This window comes from Benincasa hispida, chromosome 8 (assembly GCF_027475165.1).
Source record: "Benincasa hispida cultivar pf3 chromosome 8, pf3_genome.v1.1, whole genome shotgun sequence".
Classification (NCBI taxonomy): Eukaryota; Viridiplantae; Streptophyta; class Magnoliopsida; order Cucurbitales; family Cucurbitaceae; genus Benincasa; species Benincasa hispida.
In genome coordinates, this window is record NC_143485.1 from 61913975 (window position 1) to 61925233 (window position 11259).

The following is an 11259-nucleotide window of genomic DNA, read 5'->3' on the forward strand; positions in this document are numbered from 1 at the left end:
ATCGATGAGGGCAGCCAGGTTAGCTTTATTCTGCATACGTTGCCAGAAAGCTTCCTTCACTTTTTCAGTAATGTTGTGCTAAACAAAGTTGATTGTACCGTTACAACTCTTCTCAAGGAGTTATAGATATTCCAATCCTTACTGAAAAGCAAGGAGAAGAAGGTTGGTGAGGCAAATGTTGCTTCATCATCTAAGAAGTTCCATCGAGGTTCGACCTCAGGAACTAAGTCTACACCTTCTTCTTCTAACACTACTAAGTGGAAGAAGAAGAAGGGTAGTAAGGGAAAACGGAAGGCACTTGCTAACCCATAACCTGCTGCACAACAGGGTAGGCGACCAGCGCCGGTTGAAAAAGGAAAATGTTTCCATTGCAACTAGGATGGGCACTGGAAGCAGAACTGTCCTTGCTGGTTAAAGGAGAAGAAGAAGGCTAAGGCCAAGGCAAAATAGGGTAAATATGATTTACTAGTTTTGGAAACTTGTTTAGTGGAGAATGATGTTTATGCCTGGATTATAGACTCTAGGGTCACTAATCATGTTTGTTCTTCTTTTCAGGTGATTAAATCCTGGCAGCAACTTGAGGCTGGTGAGATGACGATGCGAGTAGGCACCGGGCACGTTGTCTCAGCTGTGGTAGTGGGAGGGCTCTAGTTGACTTTACAAAATAAATTTATCATTTTGAATGATGTATATGTTGTTTTAGAGTTAAAACGGAACTTAATTTCTGTAAAGTATCTGATTGGATGTAAATATACTCTCAACTTTTCGGTGAATAAAGTGTTTATTCTGAAAGATGGTGTTGAGATTTTTTCAGCAAAACTGGAAAATAATTTGTATGTGCTAAGGCTGTTAGCAACAAATTTCTTCCATAAAATAGAGATATTTGAAACTATCGTAACTCAAAATAAATGACTTAAGGTTCTCCTAAGGAAAATGCCCAACTTTGGCACCTTCGATGAGGGCATATCAATTTCAATAGAATTGAGAGGTTGGTGAAGAATGGACTTCTAAGCAAGTTAGAGGAAAATTCTTTGCCTATGTGCAAGTCTTGCCTTGAAGGCAAGATGACTAAAAGACCTTTTACTGGAAAAGGTTATCGAGCCAAAGAGCCTCTAGAGTTAGTGCATTCAGTCCTTTGTGGTCCGATGAATGTGCGAACCAGGGGAGGCTACGAGTATTTCATCAATTTTTTTGATGATTACTCATGGTATGAGTATGTTTATTTGATTCATTGAAAGTTATATCCTTTGAAAAGTTCAAAGAGTTCAAGGCTGAAGTTGAAAACGAATTGGATAAACAGAATAAAACACTTCGATCAGATTGGGATGGAGAGTTTTTGGATTCTGAGTTCCAGAACTATATGATAGAACATAGAATCGTTTCCCAACTCTCAACGCCTGGTACACCTCAGCAGAATGGTGTATCGGAGAGGAGATACAGAGGGACATGGTTCGATCGATGATGAGTTACACTTCCTTATCAGACTCGTTTTGGGGTTTTGCAGTGGAACTGCAACTTATATCCTCAACCGTGTTCTTTCCAAGAGTGTTGCAAGAACCCCTTTGGGGTTGTGGAACGGGCGTAAAGCTAGTTTGCATCACTTCTGCATATGGGGTTACCTAGCACATGTGCTTGAGGCTAATCCTAAGAAACTGGAACCACGTTCGAGGTTGTGTCTATTTGTAGGCTACCCCAAAGGTACACGAAGGGGTTACTTTTATGATCCTATAGGAAATAAGGTGTTTGTGTCAACAAACACTACCTTCCTTGAGGAGAATCATATGAAGGAGCACAATCCACGTAGTAAAATCGTGTTGCGTGAACTGTCCAATGAAACTAATGAAACTTCAACAAGAGTTGTTGAAGAACTTTCTACATCAACAAGAGTTGTTGATGGAAGTTCAACAAGAGTTGTTGAAGGGTCTATTACATCAACAAGAGTTATTGATGAAAGTTCATCTAGTAGGTCAAATCCACCTCAAGTGTTGAGGGCACCTCGACATAGTGGGAGGGTTGCGAACCCACCTGTTCGCTATATGGGTTTCACTAAAATCCTGGCTATGGTAGCCGATGGAGAAGTTGAGGATCCGGTCTTATAAGAAGGCAATGGAGGATGTTGACTGGGACAAATGGGTCAAAGCCATGGATCTCGACATGGAGTCTATGTACTTCAACTCAATATGGGATCTTATAGGTCAACCTGATGGGGTTAAACCTATAGGTTGTAAATGGATCTACAAGAGAAATCAGGGTGCTAATGGGAAGGTGCAAACCTTCAAGGTTAGACTTGTGGCAAAGGGTTATACCCAGGTGGAGGGAGTTGATTATGAGGAGACTTTCTCGCCTGTTGCCATGTTGAAGTCTATCCATATCCTTCTATCCATTGTCTCAAATTATGACTATGAGATATGGCAAATGGATGTCAAGACTTCCTTTCTGTATGGTAATCTTGAGGAGACCATTTATATGGTATAGCCCGAGGAATTCATAGCACAAGGTCAAGAGCAAAAGGTTTGCAACTGAATCAGTCCATTTATGGGCAGAAACAGGCGTCTCAATCTTGGAACATAAGGTTTGGTACTGCGATCAAATCTTACAACTTTGACCAAAATGTTGATGAGCCTTATGTCTACAAGAAAATCATCAACAGTTTAGTAGTTTTCCTAGTGTTGTATCTAGACGATATCCTACTCATCGAAAATAATATAGGTTTATTGACTTCAGTTAAGAACTGGCTAGCGACCCAATTCCAAATGAAAGATTTGAGAGAGGCTCAGTTTGTTCTTGGTATTTAGATCTTTCGTGATCGAAAGAACAAAGTGCAAGCGCTGTCTCAGGCATTATAAATTGATAAGATGTTAATCAAATACTCGATGCAGAACTCCAAAAGGGGCCTACTACCTTTTCAGCATGGAGTTACATTGTCTAAGGAATAGTGTCCTAAGACACCTCAAGAGGTTGAGGAAATGAGACAGGTCCCCTATGCATCTGCCGTTGGTAGTTTGATGTATACGATGTTATATACTATACCTAACATATACTACGCTATGGGGATAGTCAATAAATATCAATCTAATCTAGGACAAGGTCATTGGACTGCCATCAATAACATCCTCAAGTATCTTCGGAGAATGAGGGACTACATGCTCGTGTATGGATCTAAGGATTTTATCCTTACTGGATACATGGACTTTGATTTTCAGACTGATAAGGATTCTAAAAAATCCACTTCAGGATTAGTGTTCACTCTTAACGGAGGAACTGTAGTATGGCGAAGCACTAAGCAGGGGTGCATCGCTGACTCCACGATGGAGGCCGAATATGTAGCAGCTTGTGAAGCTGCTAAGAAGGATGTTTGGCTCAAGAAGTTCCTTATTGATCTGGAAGTTGTTCCAGATATGTCTAGGCCCATCACCCTTATTGTGATAATAGTGGCGTTGTGGCGAACTCCAGGGAGCTTAGGAGTTTCAAGCGCGACAGACATATAGAGTGAAAGTATCATCTTATCCACGAGATTGTGCATCGAGGGGATGTGATAGTCACGAAGATAGCTTCGGAGCACAATGTTGCTGACCCATTTATGAAGGCTCTCACGGTTACAGTTTTTTAGGGTCACTACATAGCATGGGTCTACAGGACCGTCCGTGGTTGCACTAAGGCAAGTTGGAGATTTTGTACTGAGCCTTAATGCCCTAGTTTATATTTTTGTACTTGTATTTATCTTGTACGCCCACTTTAGGATAAGTGGGAGATTGTTGGGGTTGATGCCTTAAATCTCGTAGGGGCCTGTAGTTTGTAAACACGTGTATGAACAAACATTTGTGATGTAATAATATGAGATATTTTCTTAACCGTTGTCTATGAAATATGGGATATTTTAGTTTCATTAACCACAAATCAATAAACTAAGATCCTTGGTTATCGTTGTAACTTAAGCATGTATGTGGAGACATACAAGTGGATCATGTCTTATGTGATAACCTAAATGGTCTGTAATATATGGATAAAGAAGGGAAATCTTATCCTGGTGTCACTACGGATATGACCCGCTTTGTAGATGTTATAAGTGTTGTAAAGTGGTACAGATGGTCTGATCCTGATCATTCATGTGGAGATATGCTAGCGGAGGTATCCTATACAAAGGAATTTATATAAGACCAGACCACGAAATGTTTAGTCTCGTTATATAACGCCGTTCATGATAGAGACTTTCATTTCACTATGATGACCATAGGTATCATGGCCTTAATCCTGAGTGAGTTGGGAACTTCTGCCTATGAGGACGGTTATTTGATTTGCATGGGTGCGAGTGATCAAATTGCTGACTCAAACCTCCACTTTAGGGATTCGTCTGATTGAGGAGTAGGGAACTCAGCTACACAAGATGAAATTCACTCCTTCCCTAAAGCAGGGTTAAGTAGATATGTTGCTCCCTTAAGGGCTGATTCTGGGGCTTGAACAATGTGGCGCCACACACTTTCTCATGGCCCAAGAAGTGTTCACTCATAGTAGGACTATGATGTATTGTTCATTAAAGGAATCAGTGGTACTTAAGAAGTTAGATGTAACTACAGGGGTAAAATGATAAATTGGCCCAACTGTACTTACGTGCGATTTGTGAAGGGTCATCGTACTATTGATTGGTTATATCCAATGGACACAGAAATATATCTATAGTGAGAAGAGTGTAGCTGTCGGTCTTTAGTGGAGTGCTTGGCAGTTAACGGATGGTGGATATCGTGATTAAAGAGTTTACTTAGTTATTCATATACCGTTGGAGCTTCAAGCTACAGGTCCATAAAGTCCTCTTGGTGACTTAATGGATTCAAGTTGAGAATTAGTTTTTGGGTTAGTTTGAAGTGTTCAAATTAGCAAGAGGGAATTTGATTATATATGATGTAATTAAATTAGTTCAATTATATGTAATATAATTGATTTGATGTATTAGATACATTAATTAGAGGAAATGATATAGATATGATTTATATTAAATAAAGGAGGAAGGAACTATGGTTTAAGTATTACATATGATGTGATATTAAAACTATAGGTTACAAATATAATATGATAAGTTAGTTATTATATTTATTTATAATAAAAATAATTATGAGATAATTGTTTTAGTTGGTTATTTCTTTTCTCCATTAACCATGTAAGTGGGAGGTTATTTTCAGTTTTGATAACTGAAGAATAAAATGAAAAGAGTTTTCAATTTTTTAGGGTTGATCGCTTTATCGTATTACTGATTGATTAAGCGAAAGAAAGCTATACGTAAGCCGTTTTGAGAGACTAAACGACCGAGTGAGAGTTTACTAGACAAGAGTAAGAGTTTGCTAGACGATTGCGACAAGAGCGAAAGTTTGCTAGACGATTGCTCCTCATTTATTAAACAATCGAGTACCCACTGTTTATACGATAGACTAAGCCTTTCTCCCACTTACTCGATTGTTCAAGTCGATTGTATACATCCTCCTTCCCTTTACCAAATTCACATAGAGCCCACCTCCTGGATTCTCACTCCAAGAATACTAAGGTAACCGAGAGGTAGTGTTGAGGGTTGCCATTCGAGGATCAGACTATTTGTGATTACACTGGGTGTTCGTTGTGTTTGTGATCGTTGAGACTTTGCTCGGACACCTGACCATTTGAGATCAAGGGAATACGTGAAGAAAAGTTCTTCAAAGGTATGTCACTCGATTCCCTTTGTGTTTGAATAAGAAAGCATGCTGTAATTTTTCTCTATAATTGATGTGTGTAATTATGATGTGTTATGGTGTGAGTTTGGGATGATGTGTGTTATGCGGTCATCATGCAAGTTTTCCTAACAAGGCCCAAGTATAAGTCTTCTTAGGTTTCCTAGTAAGTCTAGGGTCGAACACAGGGACTACTAAGTAGATATGCGACACTCTTTGATTCATTGCGGTGGTAAAAATAATGAAGTGGATAGTGTTTTGATTTAGATTTTTCCTATGCGATGAAGTTGAACACGGAGTGATGAAAGTGTAGAGTTACGATAAGTATGATGAAGGGGTTGAGAAGGGGTTTAGCTAAAATTTCCTAAGATTATGCACAAGTTATGCGATCATGCTACACACAAATATCAGTACTACATTTCTCAATGTAGAATGCCGAAATTCCTATTTCTAGGATGCATGCGATGCATATGCAAAAATGTCGATAGAACTTATGCCTAAGTCTCTATTCTTACTTATGATGAATGACGCACACATAAGACAAGATGACTGCATACCATCATTTTCTATTTCTAGGGCGCATGCGATGTGTAAATAGCTATAGAACTTATGTCTAAGTTTCTACTCTTGCTTATGCAATTCTAATCTGACTCTCTCAAGCCTAGATTCTAATATAACTCTCTCAAATCTAGATTCTATCTTTAGACTACTCTCTTAAGTATGTCTAAAGGGTGAATAATGCATCATAAGACAAGATGATCGCATAAAATGTAAATCTTAAGTCATGCTAGCTAAGTACTTCTCAACCCATTCAGAAATTTAGCTACTCATGCATGGTATGGAGAGATTGAACATAGATTGAAATGAAATTTTCATTTTCTGCAAATAAAATACTGAATACAAAATAACAAATGGATTTGAGAGATAACAAGCATGGTAAGCAATGTCTTGCTTCCCGTGGCCTCTTACACTGCTCTTTATCACTTCAACTCTATTCTAAGTGTGGATTCTTGCTCTCTCAAGGTTTGGCCCTCTCTCCTTTGTATTGCTTTCCGTAAGTCTCTCGATCTGTCCGGGAACGATTTCTATCGGCTTTTCCTCATCTCCATGCTCTCTCCATCCTCTATGTATATGTATAAGTATGTGCGGGAATGGACTAACTGACTAACTCACTTTTTCTCTAGTGGCCTTCGGTATTTATAGATTTCAAGGTGAAGCAGCTCTTCTTGCTAATGATTGCAATGATGGGCGGCATTAATTCCCCTATTCTGTTGCGCCATTTAATAGTCAACGAAAGTTGAGTGTACTTGCTATAGTGTGGCTTTTAACGGCTTGTCAACTAAATTCGGAATCGGCCGTTATCAGCTTTCCGTTCCATCATGATTTATTATGCTGTCGCCTTGATGCGAGGTCTTTATGAGGCCACCTTTTTAAGAAACATCTCATGATCGCATGACTTGTGATTGCAATTTTCAAGCCCGCTGACGCATTGTGGCTTTGGATCGCAATTTCATATGCACCATTGCATTGTACCTGCACAAAATAGGTAAATTAACTGCTTTTATGCGATGAGTGCTCGCGATTGCAATTCCTTTCAGTTTAGCGCTTTCAGATATGATATTGCCTATTTTACCATCGCATTCTCTCATTTTTTTTACTTATTTGAGCTGTAATAACTTATTTTTCTACCAGTTATCAATAATGCATAAGTGTTCTTGTATGTTTGTGAATGTATTTATTCTTTGACAATGGGCTTGGAAAGATCTTGCTTCCGCTCACTGGTTCTTTTATATAAGAGATCCTTCATCAGTGGCACCTAAGGAGTTAGACGTAATTGCAGGGGCAAAACGATAATTTGTCCTAACTGTACTTACGAGAAATTTGTGAAGGTTCATCGTACTGTTAATTGGGTATATCCAATGGGCACAGAAATATATCTGTAGTGTAAAGAGTGCAGTTCTTGATCTTTAGTGAAATGCCTGACAATTAACAAATAGTAAATAATTTAATTAAAGAGTTTAATGAATTATTCATGTACCGTTGGAGTTTCAAGCTACAGGTCCATGAGGTCTCCTCGGTAGCTCAACGACATTAAATGAGAGTCAGTTTTTGGATTAATTTGAATTGTTCAAATTAATTGAGGAAATTAATTATATATGATATAATTAATTAAATTTTAATTAGATATGATATAATTACTATGATGTATTTGATACATTATAATATTAAGTATTTATGAGAGGAAATAAATATTAAATAGGATTCAAATATTAATTATGTGAATTGGATTCATATAATTAAATTTAATATAAATAGGGTTTATATTAAATATCGTTATTGAGATAATTAAACCATAGGTTATATTGTATTGGATACAATATTGAACTATAGGTTATCTATTATATTAATATGTTTTTTTCTAAATAAATCTAATTATGGGAGGGATTTGTAACTCCCTCCCCACCTTTTTCTATCTCAGATGTGAGAGTTGTAGAATGACCATTATTCTACATAGTAATTTGTGAAAAGGTTTTCAAAATTTCTCTCAACATACAAAATCGTTATGTGGAAAATTTTCATCTTCCTTCTCTTTTCTTTCAATAATCTATCCCTTTCTCAATCCAAAATCGCTAGAGCACCACACCTCCTGGGTTCTCACCTGAGAATATCGAGGTTGTGTTCGTGGTAGTGTCTGGTTGGAGACTCAAGTTCTTACAATTGAAGAAATGTTCTTCAAAGGTAAGGGTTTTCTAAACCCATTTTAATTTTCTACAATTTCATTATTTTAAGCATACTGTATTGTTTTATAATTAAATGCATATGTATATTTCTCTGTAAAATTATGAATTCTTAAGGATTCTTTAACTTTCTCTTAGCCCGAGAGTGGTTTGGTCATAGTTGAACTATGACTTATTGTTCATTAGAGGGATTAGAAGTACTTAAGGGTTATATGTAACTATAGAAAAATGGTAATTTTGACCTAGTTGTACTTACGAGTAATTTGAGAAGGGTCATCGCACTGTTGATTGGTTATATCCAATGGACACAGAAATATATCTGTAATGAGAATCAACTTTGGATTAATTTGAATTATTCAAATTAATTGAGAAAATTAATTATATGTGATATAATTACTATAATGTATTTGATATGTTATAAAATAAAGTTTATTTGTGAAGAAATAAATATTTGAATATGATTCAAATATTAATTATGTGAATTGGATTCATATAATTAAATTTAGTATAAATGGGATTTAAATTAAATACCGTGCATTAATGAGAGAATTAAACTATAGGTTACATTGTATTGGATACAATATTAAACTATAGGTTATATGTTATATTTGATATAACATATTGTTTAATATATATTACATGATAAAGTGGTTATTATATAAATATATAGTAATGTTTTATTAAAATAATTTTTATTTTATTTATTTTAAATTTTTTGAAAATTTATTTTGGGAGGGAGGTAACTCTTTCCCTCTTTTTCTCTCTACAACATGCGTGTGTGAGTGGTAAGTCGATAGTTTAGTTTTTCTCCTTCTTCCATGCTTGAGTTTTTTTAGAGAACTCTGTGAAAAACTGATAGAAGAAATCCTTGAGAAAAAGTTCTCAAGTTCTCACCTCTTCTTCTATCAATCTCACTTCCTCTCTTCCAAAATACCAAGAACCCACAACTTCTTGGATTCTTATCCTAGAGAATACAAGGGAAGCTTTCATGGTGGTGACCAAATTAGGGTTCCGAGTTCGTAGCCATTTTGGAGGAGGAATCCTACGTGAAGATCAAATCTTCAAGGGTGAGTCCTCCTTATCTCTCTTTTCTCAATTTCCATTTAGCATGCTCTAAATTTTTTCTTTTGTTGCATAATGATTCTATAAAATTGGGATTTAGGTTCAATCCTTGCTTCCGCTCACGAACCTTAACCAGTTCCTTCAATTGGTATCAGAGTGGGGGTTTTTGGCCCAAAAATTTCCAATTTTTTAGAATGAATTTTACGGTTTCATTGTGAGATTTCTTGCATTCTATATTGAATTCATAGTTGATGAATGAATGGCAATTTGTTTGCAACTATGGATGTTTTCGAGATTGGATCTCTTATTTGTACAACCTCTATTTTTGCAAATTTGATTTGTAAGGGCCTATGTTTTAGGCATAATTCATGTTATAGAGTATGTATTTATCGTTTATTGAGTCGTTTGTGGCTGTTCCGATCGAGTTCTGGAGAAGACGATGCCAAAATCGGAGGAGATTTGAAGAAGATCGCAACTGTGTAGTGCATTCTGTACAATAGCATTATAACGCTGCGATTAGGCGAACAGAACGTTCTATCCGTAGCGTTGCAATGCTAAGTCACAGTGTTGCAACGCTTTGAGTCGAAAAAAACAATTCGGTTCGTGCGCAATTTAATTTGTGGCTCGATTGTTTCCTGTCCAGTTCGGTTGGTTCGAGCGATTCTTTGTCAGTTCGGGCACTAGGTGGTCTGGTTCATGCAGTTCAAAGCCCGGTTCACTTGTTTTGTACTGGTTGACCATCATTTATGTAATAGATAGTTATTTTTTATTAATTAAATTAATATAAGTTTTACATTAATTTAATTAAATATTTAGGAGTTTAATCCCAATCCAATAATCGTTTTAAATTATGCATTTGATATATGATTTATTTTAATTTTATATATGTCATATTGTATGTCATATAATGAAAATCCCACCATAGCTTAAGCATTATTCATGCATTATTTATATTATAAATGTTATAATATATAGTTGCATGATTTAATGTTATAGAATGCTCATGCATCATATAATATAAGTGTTATAGTATATGTTTGCATGCATTAATAACATAGCCATGAATCATTTGTATTATAAGTGTTATAATATATAGTTTTATATATGTATGGATGGATGCTATTAATTATTTCATTACCTTATTATATAAATGTTATATATGGTTAGTAATGAAATGGAACTGCATGAAGCATGACACTATCTTAGGTAATTTATAATTGTTATAATTTACTAAGTATATCAATGAATGCAATTGTATGATTTTAATTTATTTCATTACTTTATAAATGTTATAATTAAATGAAATTACAAATTAAATTCAATAATTCAAAATTTCATGCAAACCTTAGGTTAAGATCATTTTTAAAATAGTTTTAAAACATGATTCCCCTATAGATGGTGTTTGTATAGGTCAATATCAAGGTGAATGGAGAGAGTGTTTATAGTAAATGGTTTCTCTCATTAATTTGTAGTAAAGTTTCATGCTCGGCCTCGAGGCACCTTTGCTTCTGTACCCCTACGGATGGTATTTGCATGATTCTTTACCTCAAAATCCATAAAAGGATAGGATTACTTTAGTTTTTTCCTCATTCGATTTTTCCCTATAGTTGGCTCATTGGGGAGGAACTCTAGAATATAAATTGAGGGGTTAAACTTACAAGAAATGTTAAGCGAGTTTAACAATTTCTAGACCAAACAATGGTGACTGATAGTTACAATAACAAGGAGTTGTTTTGTCTATTGGTTGAGATAGTCTCATTTCAAGG